Here is a 13,291-nt window from a genome sequence, read left to right on the forward strand (position 1 = left end):
AATGTCGGGCCGATTGAGCGCAAGTTGACGCCGCCTACCCTTTTAGCAGCTGGTCAATGCTTTTTAGCGGTGGAGATTCCATGGATACTGATCATAGACAGGCATATTTATTCAAGCTTTGCCTTGACCGAGATATATTAGGTGTCACCTTAAGGACCGCTCAAGAATTATCGTCCTTATATACGTACAAAGGTCTAACTGGGATGTAATTCCGGTAAATATAACAGAAGGGAACTAAAGGGAGAACGTGATGTGATTCGCCTATATTCTGGATTGAGGGCCCTCCTCTACTACGCGAGCGTCTGTAAAGTAATTACACAGTTACGCAGTGATTCGGATATATACACACCGAGGCATTAACTCGGTTGGAGAATATGAAATATGTCACTCGAGATGATTCGTAAGGTGGTAGTGTCCGTGCACACCCTGTCTATAGTGAGCTTATCACTATTGATTATAAAACTGGTAACAGATGGCTAAATGCATTTGATTTCGTGTCCCCCAATTTTACTCAAGATAAATGCCTATATGCATAAACAGGTATAGCGCAAAGTTAATATCAGCAGCAATTCCTTTTATTTGGTATCTGCTGATCCAAGCATGACAAACCGGAACTGTTTTGAATTGTTTCCCGATAATGCCTTCTGGGCTGCATGGCCGTCTGGAGAAAAGGCGACGGTTATCCGAATACTACACAATGCAATGAAAATTAACATATTCTTAAGCTATAAGCTTACATCCAGACTTTAAAAGCCGATAAGAAGAAAGAGTAAACCAATACAATTTAGACAGTATTGAATATTAGATTATACGAACCTATTAAAAATAATCGAATTTACGGTAATGTTTCTGTTAAGCATGATATATACCTTTGACATCAGCCTGTGGGTATGAATTCATATGAAGGACGAAGTTGTGCGCATGCATTTAATTGTGATATCATGATATCATAGCATGGCATGGCAGTTGTAATTAAATCGCTTTACACTTTGCATATCATAATGTCATGTCATGCCCCTTATCACCCTGTCCATCTTCCAGAAGGCCCACGGAAGATCATGTACGTGATACCAAGGTAACTCGCCTCGAAGCGGGACGAGATGCAGTCAGAAGGGCCTAAGATAACTACTAACATAGAACCGAGAGAGCTAATTCCCCGCTTCCAAGCTTTCCAAATTCTTTTTCCATGGTCCAGAATTGTCACGGTGTGGGAATTCGAAGAATGCATATTTCCATCGGGGTTTCTTTGGTGTCGACTGACGCTAAGTCAGCGATAGTATGGCCTCCGGTTGGTGGAAGATTCAATCCTGCGCCTGCCCGAATCCACATCTGACGAAATATCCCACACCTCTTGGCTTGCTCTGATTATGTGCATATGTGGCTGATTTGGACATTAATTACGACGGCTGATCTCTTTTAAATATAAATGGAGGTGCCCATTAACCCGGTTTACTCTGTCCCAAGCCCTGCGTATAAATGGGGCTCATATAGAAGTTGACTCTAGGGTATGCCAATCTAATTGATAGAGCTGATATCGCAGACCTTCGTTGCGGAGTAGTTATTCTGTATTAACTCAGTTATTGTTTATAATTATGCTTGAACAGATTAACAGTCCGAACGATCTTCGAATCGAAGAATATTCGAATAGGGTTGAACCGAAATTAATCCATTCAATGACCAGGCTGTGGCATCGATCTGTCCACTTTCCTTACATAGTATGCTCTTCACGGCGGGATTGATATCGGAAAGTCAAGCTCCTGCGTAACGTTAACGTTGACTAGGTATGCTTACCTACCATGTCCTTGGAAAAGGATACATGAACACATAAACACTAAATCGGGCTGGATTGACTCTCGAGAGCACCTAGGGCCAGGCCTGCAGATGCATATCCGACCATACTGTGTAGAGAGTGTAACCTTATCCCCGGAAAGAACACTAGTACTAGGTACTGGGTCTCACGGATCGATTGCATTTGACACAGTGCAGGAAAAGTTTCCGAAGTTCCTTAACCAAACATATTATTACAGGAACGTACATACATACATACACGTGCATTAAGCTCGGATTGGACAGATTAATCATAGAGAAAAAAAAGTCTTCGCGCCTGCAGAATATATATTTTTTCTTCTTGCAATATCCCTCGTCCCCTTCAAGATTTCAAGAGGAGATGGAGAGAGACAGAGAGAAAACGAAAAACGCCGCAATTGCGCAATGCAATAACACTTTCCAATTTTGATACTGTCCATTGATAAATTTGCTCTTTAGCGGAAACCCCGGAGTCGGCACGGCTGATAGGTATGGTATCGGTACCTGAGCTTATTTATAGGGTTAAGACATCCATCCATCTATAGTAATTCGAGGAAGTAATATCGGGTCGAAAGCCTTTCGATTCGAGGTTCATGTGGCAATAAACGAGCTTCTTCATTTCGACTAGCCCCCCTTCGCGAGAACCGCATCAGATAATTCTTCGCTTTTCGATTATGCGCATGTGACCGACCAGAAATGCTTAGGTTATAATTAATTTGCACTCAACGGAAATACACCTTCGCGAAATATAGCTCCTTTACGAGCGTACGAGTCGTGAGAGAAAGAAGTATGTCATGCGGGCAGGTTTGTGGCAGTCTTGGGGGCTTATTTACAGAAACCGACTATGGTAAATCGAGAAGTTGGATGGTCAGCCTAGCAGATGCCAATGGTCGGCGAACTCCTAATGATAGCGTCCTATCGAATCGATGATGGCGGCAACGGCCAGGTTGCTGTTGGAGTGACCAGCTTATGATACAAGTGTGACACCCTGATAAATATTGCATAACTTCAAACGAGAGAAGCAGCCGAATCCAGTGCAGTTTAACTATCCTGTTCGCTTCGTGATGGCTAAAGCATAACTTCAAGACCGAAGATCGACAAGTTAAGATGTATGTACCGAAGTCCAAGCGTCTTCTCCGCAGGACTAGCCTGGAATATATCTCGTAATGACTTCATTCGTTTCCTGCCAATTGGCCAACTGATCCCAACCTCGTCTAGCATTTACGACACGACAGGATCTAGGGCTCTATCAGTCGCCCTCAGAGTATTTCCAGAACACCTGCCAAGTGCTTCCACACATCCGAAAATATGGTTCCTGGTGGGGACGGAGAACAGACCTGATTCTGCTGCACATAGGCAAAATGCTGGGAGCCTAATTGAAAATGGTGCCCGCTTCCTCCCCTCGGCTCCTGGATAAATCTTTCTTTTTCTCAGTTCCAGTTGAACTCGTTCGTGGAAACCTTCTAGAAGGCACGGATCACCCTTGTTCAAGAGAGTTTCGCGCCACCACCCCTTGATATCAATTGATTCCCATTGCAGTTTTCCAGAAGGTTTCCTAGTTTGGTGCGTTCAGCCTCATGTATCTCCCCAGATGCGGTAAATAGATGCGAATTTCATGACGACTCCAACATGATCATGAGGGACGACAGGTTATTATGTGGACCGGAGGCATCTTGTCAAAAACAAAGTAAGCAGATACCTAAATAAATTATATACTTACTTAGTGAAATAGGCGCAAGGTAGTGACAATACTAAATCGCGGGCAGCTACCGTGTATGTGCTCCAACTCAGCTCACAGCTTTGTTCCTGATAATGTTGGATGATATCATATCGTCGAAGCGACTCAGGAACAAGCCCTCACCATCCTATCGAGAAAAAGCGGCACGTGGCACAACCGATGATGCGATAGCCTGATCAAGGTACGCAAAAAGCTAGAACGTCTTTTCTCCAACTGCCTTTTCGGAAACCACGGCAATCTATTCGACATGAAACATCGCATGACTTTGGGAAAGCTCCTTACTATTACGAAACCTGTCGGCTGCGTGTGTCCCTGTCCTCTCCGTTCGAATTGGCTCGGAAACCGCCATTATCTGTTCCGGCAGAACCTTGAGGGTGGAGTCTGATAGCCAAAAGCTGATTGTACATATGTCAGTGCATTTGGAGCACATACACACAGGTGGCTAGTCTCTGCTCTCGAGCTTCAATGGTTTAGCTTGATTAACATTATCCATTAATTCAAGTCTGCATAACAATACCCACTCCTCGTGTTCAATATTTTTGATGAGGTAATGTGCGACATTTTATTCGGGGACGTCGTTTATGCCTCGGCTGCGGACCGACTGCTGACAGGAGATCAAAATTTCTCGTTCGCATGGTAAGGTTAGAATCTCGTGAAGCCCGAACCGAGATTTTTCGTGAGAATTAACCCTCGCCTAAGCGGGGCACACAGGCTCGGATTGATCTGAGCTCCCAACTACCAGAAAGTTCGTTCCTTGCATGACTTTTAACACAGCCCGCTAACGAAGGGACGACCCACCTCTGCCGTTTCAGTAATTTGGTCTTTGTAGATGAGGGAATAATTGGATCCGCCCCGCCTTGGATTCCCGTATAAGTTGTCTACCCTCAGTAACACAATTTAATTTGTTGAGGGCATTTTTTTAATTTTTTTTTGGGGGGGGTTTCTTTCAAAGAGAGTGGCAGGGGAGGTTTATCCGGTCTCTTCTCGAAACATGAAGAGCTGACCTCCACACCTCCCACCCTTGTCCAGCGCAAGTGCAAAGTCTGTTGTTCTGACAGGTCGTCTGGTGCCCTGCGGGTGCCAGACCTGTTCTCTGAGATATACTGTACATATGTATATGTACATGTACATGGAACTGTACGTGTGTGCATTGGATGGAACCAACAAACGATTGAATAGGGGGGGGAGACCGATCACGGTGATGCTTAATTTGGAGCCAACTGTTGGATAATTTTTCGTATCGTGATGCATTTGGCTTCCTGACTCGTTAAGCAGAGCCGAATCCAAACCTTGGTGACTGTTTGCACCGGTGTCTCGCAATTGCATGAGCATAGGAGGCTTCCATTTGCCTTCTGGAAGCATTCCTTTTTCTGCATGATGGGCAAGGATATCTGCTCACACCTGCAGGTTTGGGCACGTCTCCCGTGCCGTTTAACGTTTGATTCGTTCGAGAAGAACAAGGATTGGGAGATAGAGGACGAGCGATATCGAGTGCCAACTGTGAAAGGGGACCCCCTGCATTGATTTTTCTAAAGGCTGGAAGATGAGAGGTCTCAGATTGGATATTGATTGATTGTTTGTTCTTTCGGGTTGGAAGATGGGAATATCCTTTACCACGTCGTAGGCTTTTAGCTGTCTTTCAACTGTAATCTAGACGCACGAAGCTTTGATGTTCCTCGTGGGTGACCCCCAAATATGCTTTTTCGAGTCCCCCCCCTCCCCTCTCGACTGACCGGATGAATAGCCGTCAAACTGCGAAGCGCATTTCTAGAAAAGCGAATGGAAAAGAGAAGTATTCTCTGGTAAAAGTATAGGCTAGACCAGTCTTCTGGGCTATGGGTGTCATTGCGTATACTCTTGCAGGGCCCTACATGCTACACATCTCGTTAGTTGTCAGACTGGGGAGATTTATCAATTAGAATACCTCGAGTTCACATCCAACAATGGTAGGAAGTTTTTCCTGTAACGTTAGTGAAGAAAACGAATCTATGAAACGAACCCGTTCCGTAATTCCGTGTACTTCTAAAATAGGTATACGGCAGGTAATGGCAAAACCTTTGGTGATGCGGAGTGGAATCATGAGTGATGCCAATGTTAGCCTGTCAGCCACTGAAAATAGTCTCCGACCACCCAAGATTCAAGTTGTTTTGTTTACGAAAAGTGTCAATCCAAGCCGACGGTGGTGCGCCTGCCCTTAAGCCCTTGGGTATTGGAAGTGCTGTACAATTAATAGGGCACGATGTTATTGATATTTGTTTCGAGGTATTTTAATATTAAGAGTGAAGTTAGTAAATTGGTTAGATTAATTTCGACGGACTGTGTAATATAATCATTTAGATCTACCGTATTAAGGGTTATAACAATCGAGCAAGTAAGTACTATACTTACCTACGTACATTACTTAGGCATGCGCATGTAAGTACTGAAGCAGTTATCATCGATAGGAGATAACTACCAATGCCGCAATGCAATATCAATACGAGGTTAACGGTTCCAGCACATCGTTCTCGTTCCTGAAAACCCGCCGTGTGCTAGCTGGTGGATCCACCCCATTTCCTGTCCCAAGGTTAATTGAGCTTGGTATCGATGCATCATGCATGGGTCTTAGTCTTGTGAAGTCAAAGTACACTAGTACTAGTCGACTGGTCCTGCCTGGCGACTGTGCACTGGCTGAATCCATCTGAACTAATTAAAACTCCAATTTGCAACACCTCAACTTCCCAAAAGCTTCACGACTTTCCTCTTTCGCCCAACATATATAAAAAAAAGTTCCTCGAACTCTCGAAGCCTTCAGTCCTCCGCGAAAGCCACTGTCTTGGTTAGGCGAGTAATTAGGTCACTGGCTGGGCTTGGGACATCTCGGTCATCCCTCGCTCTGGTTTAGCTTCCTGCAAAGCCCTTCCTGTTCCTGCATCAATTGTGAAGCGACTTTCAATAGGCTTCCTCCAGTTTCAGCTTAGCTTGATGGGTGATGCACCTGGTGGTTTACTATCATTCCAGCCCATTCGACCCAGAAATTCAATCGCCCTTTTGGTATATCTTTCAGAAGTCCTGAACCTGAACCAGATATTAAATCCAGGCCACCTTTTTCTTGTCTCTCCTGCTTCCCCAAACCCTCTCGCTCATTAATATTGTGAAATCAAGAAACGAGGGAGAATCCCGAACATACCCCCCCAACTACCCCAGTTTAACGAAAACCCAATAAGACGCAGCCGCATATATCATTCGGCTTCGCAACCTATCCTCTCATCAATTCCCCGGCATCTGACGCTAATACCCTAGCTTGCGGGATTCGAACGCTTAACAAGGGCCTGGCAGACCCGCCACTTTGTCGACAGTGTCAAAAATTTTATTTTATAAGGAATTTAAACAGCAAGCTATTTTTCCGGTGTCCCGCATTTGCCTTGAACCCTTCAGTTGCATTTTGCAAGGTTGTTCTCCTCATCTCGATTGACTCCTCTCCTTCGCTTTCAATTCGATTCTTTCCCTCAACATCATCTATCTAGCCCATTGGTCTTCGACTTTTCCATTTTTTTCTCTCCGTGCATGCACAGGGTAAGCGTTCTTCGGATACAACCACCATCATATGAAGATCCTTGGTCTGGATTCCTTCTCTAGTTTTATTCTGAAAAGATATCTATTGCGAGGCTTGACCCGCACTTGCTTCGACGGCCTGCCTTCACTCAGAATATCCAGATTCTGCACAAGGGATTTTTCTTCCTCTCATTTACTTAACATTCACCATCAGGAAACTTCAATATCTGCCGCGATCAGATTTCGCTTCTATGGTTGAACGACCTATTCACTCCCAACAACGTCAAAAGAGCCACCATTTTCAAATATTCGAGGCTCCAGGCATCCCAGGCCTTACGATCTAATATCTTCACTTCTTACTCGAAAAAAAAAACCTAGGAATTCAGGATTTGACCAAATCACCGACCATAAAGATTCTAGCGCAGAATATATCGGCCAACAAGAGGGATCCTGTACGAATATCAACAGCTGGCAGACACTTAAGCAAACAGACACCGTGCCTCTGGTGTTACACAGGCCGTAGAAGAGATTAAGGATAGGAATCAGCCTACCTTGTAAGTAAAAATCAATCGTCATGCGAAATACAACATCCCCAGCCTCTGAGAGCTGTTCATGCGTTTTAAGCATCATACATTTCTGCAACTACCCGTCCGGTCCTGCTGGCGAGGGCCTGTTGGGAACAGTCCTGCCAGACTAACCCCCCCATCCCTCCTTTACTGGTGGTCTGTAGACCCTTCTTCCTCAACCACACTCGTACCAGGGCCTTGCTTTGGCAAGCATGTTGTACTCTTGTGATTTTGTTTGCTTCCTTTTCCTCGAAGGATCTCACTGGGCATATTTGTTTCTAGAAGGCTTGTACCCGTCTTCCATTGCACAAAAACGACTCCTGTCCATGGTTATACCTAACCATTTGCATGGTTGCCTTTCTTACGTCGGAAAATTAAGGCAACGACTGGCGAATTCAGTTTATGTTGGTTTCTCACAGCGATCGATTAAACCTGCTATCTGGAAACATAAAGCTTGTTGGTATTCTGGTGCCGCAGTCTCGCTTCGAACCAATTTGTGTTTCTGTGACCTGATCCTGGTTAAAACCGTCTCCTTCATCGCTCTCCTATCTGTTGATTTCTCTTCTTCAGTTTTATTCTATTTTATTTCCCCAATCTATTGATTATTACACTTCCTCAATTTTTCTTCATCCTAAACAGATTTTACAACAAAGGGCCAAGAGGCTTTGCGGGAGTGCTAATTGTTGGACAGAAAAACCACGACATTGCATTGTCGGATAAACCACCTCCACCACATTTCATAGTGCGCACTTTGTCTTGCCGTTTTTCCATATTTTCGAGAAAATAGCCACCTTGAGCTAGCCGCTGGTCCGTCCTCATAAGCGCTTACGCTTCTTGTCACCAAAAGGAAACTTGGTCCGAACCTCGGTAAGTTCTACTATTCTGTCGTTCTTTCTCACAATGCCTTTAGTTTCTTCCTTTGGTTCGAATGAAACCCTACTGCAGGGGTGAGAAGCCCGAAGTCCCTTTTGTTCAGAGATCTGGTGCATACTCGGATCACTTCCTCAGCTCAGTCGCCTATTCGTTCCGTTTCCTGCATGCGCCCAAGCTGCCAACTATGAGAAAAAAAGGAAAACAACGGAGAGTGGGGCCATGGCTCAATTCCAGGACAGGAACAGCAGGAGCGAGCGACCACACGCATAATGTGCAACTGCCCGTCCGCTGCCACGCTTCAACAGGGGCAATAGACGAGATTTGGTTGTTTTTTCCGGGATTAGACACGATGACGTTTCTTCTCGCGTAGGAGTTCGGCTCCAAACGCACTGAATCCGATTTTCCAGAAGTATGGCGATTTGAGCTATGTCGACTTTTTGGGGGGATTGAATGAAGAGGAAGCGGCCGGTTATGCGAATTCGTCGATACATCTTGGTATTCCTACCAAACGCCCCAAGCTACCCCTCGTATCCAGCTATTGGAAGCATTCGGATGTCACCAAGGTGTCCACAAAAACTCTAGGAGATTTAACTCTCCGCTAGAGGTGAACGTGGACGCCTGGGCGTCGGCCACCGCAAGTCGGAAGGTTTCAAATTCCTCCTCTGATAGCCACGGATTTGGAGACTTGTTGGTGCGCTCTACGGGAAACCTTGTTGTATCATTGGATCTTGTGCTTCCCGTTTCCTTCTCTTTTCAGCCAAAACCAAGGCCATGCAGTTGGAAGTCTCTCGCTTTATTTTCCCGCTATCGATCCTACGTTTCAGCGGTCCTCGAGGACGACAAGGCAAAACAGTTCTGAGGAGTCCTCATTACTTTGGTGGCCCGGAGCGAACTGGTTTCCTTTCGGGGCACTATTTTCCTTTTCTCCATGCACAAAAAGAAAATAAGGATCATGGACTTGAAATTTTCGTGGGCGTGCAGGGTTAGCGTCGGGTTGTTGCCACCATCGCCTACCTAACCACACTGCATGTACCCCTCGCACACATCTTCAGCTGGACCCAACTATCACCAGCAGATATGCGGATGGACTTGGTACAGGGTACTTATGGGTACCAACAGTCCCAAAGAGTACCCAAGTGGCCTTGCTATCGTGATCCTGTCGTCCACTGAAATTTCTTGGATTTAAATGGCAGCCTTTTTCACTGCGTTTTTCATTTGTTTTTATTCATTTCATTTTTTATATTTTATTTTTTTCGATGAGATAGAATTCCTTGTTTAAAGTTTGGAGAGGATTCTCGCTCGCTAACTTGGCTAGTTCATTGTGCCTAGCCCTTTCCCCTCGACTCAACCCTGTTGAAGGAGGCCTTTGACTTTCAGAATCAGAATTTTCTTTCTTTCTCCGAGTCTAACGACGCTGGTACCCGAATACGCTCTGCTGTCTCACTTTGAGAGAGTATATTTCACACAAAACTTGACAGGAAAACCCCCCCTATCCATCTATCAAAAATCCGACATAGTAAAAAGGGGTCGTTAACCAAAAAAAGATTTGGGAATCCGAGGTATACGCAGAACTATACAGAGAAAAAAAGAATATAATAGAAAAGCAAGCGCCAGCACAGAAAACAGCCCGAATAAAGCAAAGCAAACAAGCATAATACGAAGCGTGAGTGCCTCCATCCGGTCCAGTTGTTTTGTTTTAGCGACCCACCATCATCATACATACACCCTCGTTTTCCTTTTGTTCTGCATGGTGTTCTGGAAAACTTCTTTTCCGGCTAGGGCCAAAGAAGCCAAGTCCGTCTGTCCAACCGAAAAGTCAGGCTCAGGTCACCACGCAGTCAAGCGAAACAGAACAGAACGAGCGATCCAGTGAGCAGGGAGCTCGGTTACGTGCCACCCTCTCGCCTGTCTGATGCCCTGTCGTTTCGTGCCTGCCTTGCCTGTCGTGCCCGTCCCTCGACAAAATTCGTTCGGGATTACTTACGGCTTACGACACATACCCAAGTCATAAATAGATCTGGGTCGCCCGGTTATCTGGCCGTAGCCGACATTTTCCAATATTTTTTCGCATTTTCTTCTTTTTTTTTATTTTTTATTTATTTTTGGGTCAGGCCGAACTTGAAAAACATTGGACAAACTGACGCCCAGCCAGCGCTCTCCCTCGCTCCATTGTATGTAAGTACGTACCTTCGTGCATGTGCGTATACATATACAGAGTCACCTCCCTAGACTCGGGCTTTAAAGCCCTCCCTTCCTTGCATTTCCGTGTTTTTCTTTTTCTCTGATCTTTCAAACGGTGGGTAATTTTTTATTTTTATTTCTATTTTTTTTTATTTTCCCCTCCCCCAGGCATTATTAGTTATAATCAACATTCCTTCTCATGTCCACTCAAAGAGAAGGGAGAGAGAGAACGAAAAAACTTAATGTCGAAAAGGTTCTCCTCCGAATCCTTTTTTTATTTTTAAATTTTTTTATTTGGTTAACCCCCCACATTCATCTGCCCGCCTAAAAAAATCTCCGTTCGAAGGAAAAGCAAATTCAACAGGTAAAGGGAGACGAGACGTCGAGACATCTCGTCAATCTTACTGCTACTAGCTTGACCTGTTTTATTATCTTTTATTATTTTTATTCTCGAACGTGGGCGTTCCCTCTTGCTGGTTGACGCTTTAGCCGACCCGTTCTTTTCATTCTGGACTCGGACACTTTTCCTATTAAAACTGTTCGAAACCAAAGCGAACCAAACCAACAGTTCGGCAAGGCCAACCTTGAACCAGGGAAGCGAGACCATTCATTCATACCCATATCGATGACCATGTTTGATATCCGTATTGATAATACCGTTTAAAGCAAAGTGAAGAAGAGGAATCAGAAGGAGGAGAACAAGAACAAGAACACGAAGACGAAGAAGAGGAAGAAGGAGTACGAGTATGTGAAGAAGGAGAAGAATAAGAAGCGGAAGCAGAAGCAGAAGAAGAAGAAGAGTAGAACTATTGCCATCGTCATTCTATCCTTCTTCATTCCTGACTCCTTCACTATCTCCATCATCATCATCATCGTCATCACCATCGCTCTCAATCCTCTCTCCTGATTCCCCTTTTTCACATCATCACACACTTCACGATCCAACTATCCCTCGACTCCCTCTCTTCCTCTGGCCTAATTTGCCTTTTTCTATTTATTTTATTATTCATTATCTTATTTTATCTTATTTTATTTTTTATTTTTACTTATTTTACTTTTTTTTTTTTTTTTTGTTCTCCGTTGTCCTCAGGTTAGTGATTGTTTGCCAGGAATCCGAAGGACCCCGAGCGGGTCTAGTCGGTGTTAGCTTGCGCCCTGCACCATTACAACTGCATATGCTTCCTTCTGTTTAGCAATCCATTCTGCTTTTTTTTATTTTATTTTTTTATTTTATTCTTTTTCTTTCTTTCTATTTTTTCCATTTCTTTTTTTTCTTCTTTTCTTTTGAAGCCGGTCTCTCTCTCCTTTGTAACCCTTTTACATCATTCTCATCGCACACACACCCACACCACCCACCCATCCACACCACACCCTGCCAGCCTGCACTGCACTGCACTGCACCGCACCCACAAACTCTCACCACCGCTAAACTGCCCTGCCCTTTCCCAATTCTCTCACCGCTGTTTTCTCTCTTTTTTCCTCAGTCAATTCCTTAGGATCAGGCCGAAACTAGCGGGGAGGGGAAAGCATGACCTTTGGGGAAAAAAACAATTAAAAATTAAAACAAAATAAAGGGATAAGCTTGCGACTGACACCTTTCTATCGGTTCTTGATAGAAGCAAAATAGAAGCCGCTCTTACACATATTCTCACACGAAAGACGATTAGTTAAACGACTACGACAACTACGACGACGACAATAACAACAATAACAATAACTACTACTACCACCACCACCACCACCACCACCACCACTATCATACCGATATCGACTCCGACCCCGACACCAATACTGCTGCTGCTGCTGCTGCTGCTGCTGATACTACGAGAGCAAGTTCTCGAAAGAAAGAGACAATACAACTAAAATTAAAATTTTAAAAAATCCAAAAAAAAAGTATCTTCAGGTATGATCATGGTTGAGTACAACAGCAACCATCCCGATAGCAGGCCAACCAGCGTGCATGGTTCCTCTCGGTACCAGCCGCATATTTCCTCTCCCCATCTCGGGCATCTTGAGCATAGGCCCTCACCACACTCGACTCCCTCTCCCACATTCTCTTATGCTCAACCTCCCCTTCAAAACAGACAGAACATCACCTCCTACCCTTCTCCTGGCTCCTATCCGTCACCTTCTATGTCCTCTTATTCCTATCCTCAACAGCCAGGATCTGCTCGAGACTCTCCAACTTATTCCGCCGCTTCGCTCCCCGGAGTTGGGTCATCAAATTTCTCTCTCCCTCCAATCCGACTAGCACCACCTCCGACCTCATCGCCCGTTCCTCAAACCCTCCAAGTAGGATCACCATTACCTGCGCCTTCGCCATCGCTACCAGGAATGCAAGGCTACTATCCCATGCCGGGTGGTCCACCACACCTTTCAAATTCACCACATCAGCCTAACCTACGATACCCATTGCCTTCGGTCATGCAGCCCTCGGAGCGAATAATGTCTGGCGGAAGACACAAGAAAGAGATCAAGCGACGAACAAAGACCGGCTGTCTTACTTGTCGAAAGCGAAGAATCAAGGTAACGCGAAAATCCTTTCCGCCATTCCCCCCCCCTAAAAAAAAAAAAATAAAAAAAAATAAAAAAA

This window comes from Orbilia oligospora (genome assembly GCF_000225545.1).
Source record: "Orbilia oligospora ATCC 24927 unplaced genomic scaffold scaffold00006, whole genome shotgun sequence".
Lineage (NCBI taxonomy): Eukaryota > Fungi > Ascomycota > Orbiliomycetes > Orbiliales > Orbiliaceae > Orbilia > Orbilia oligospora.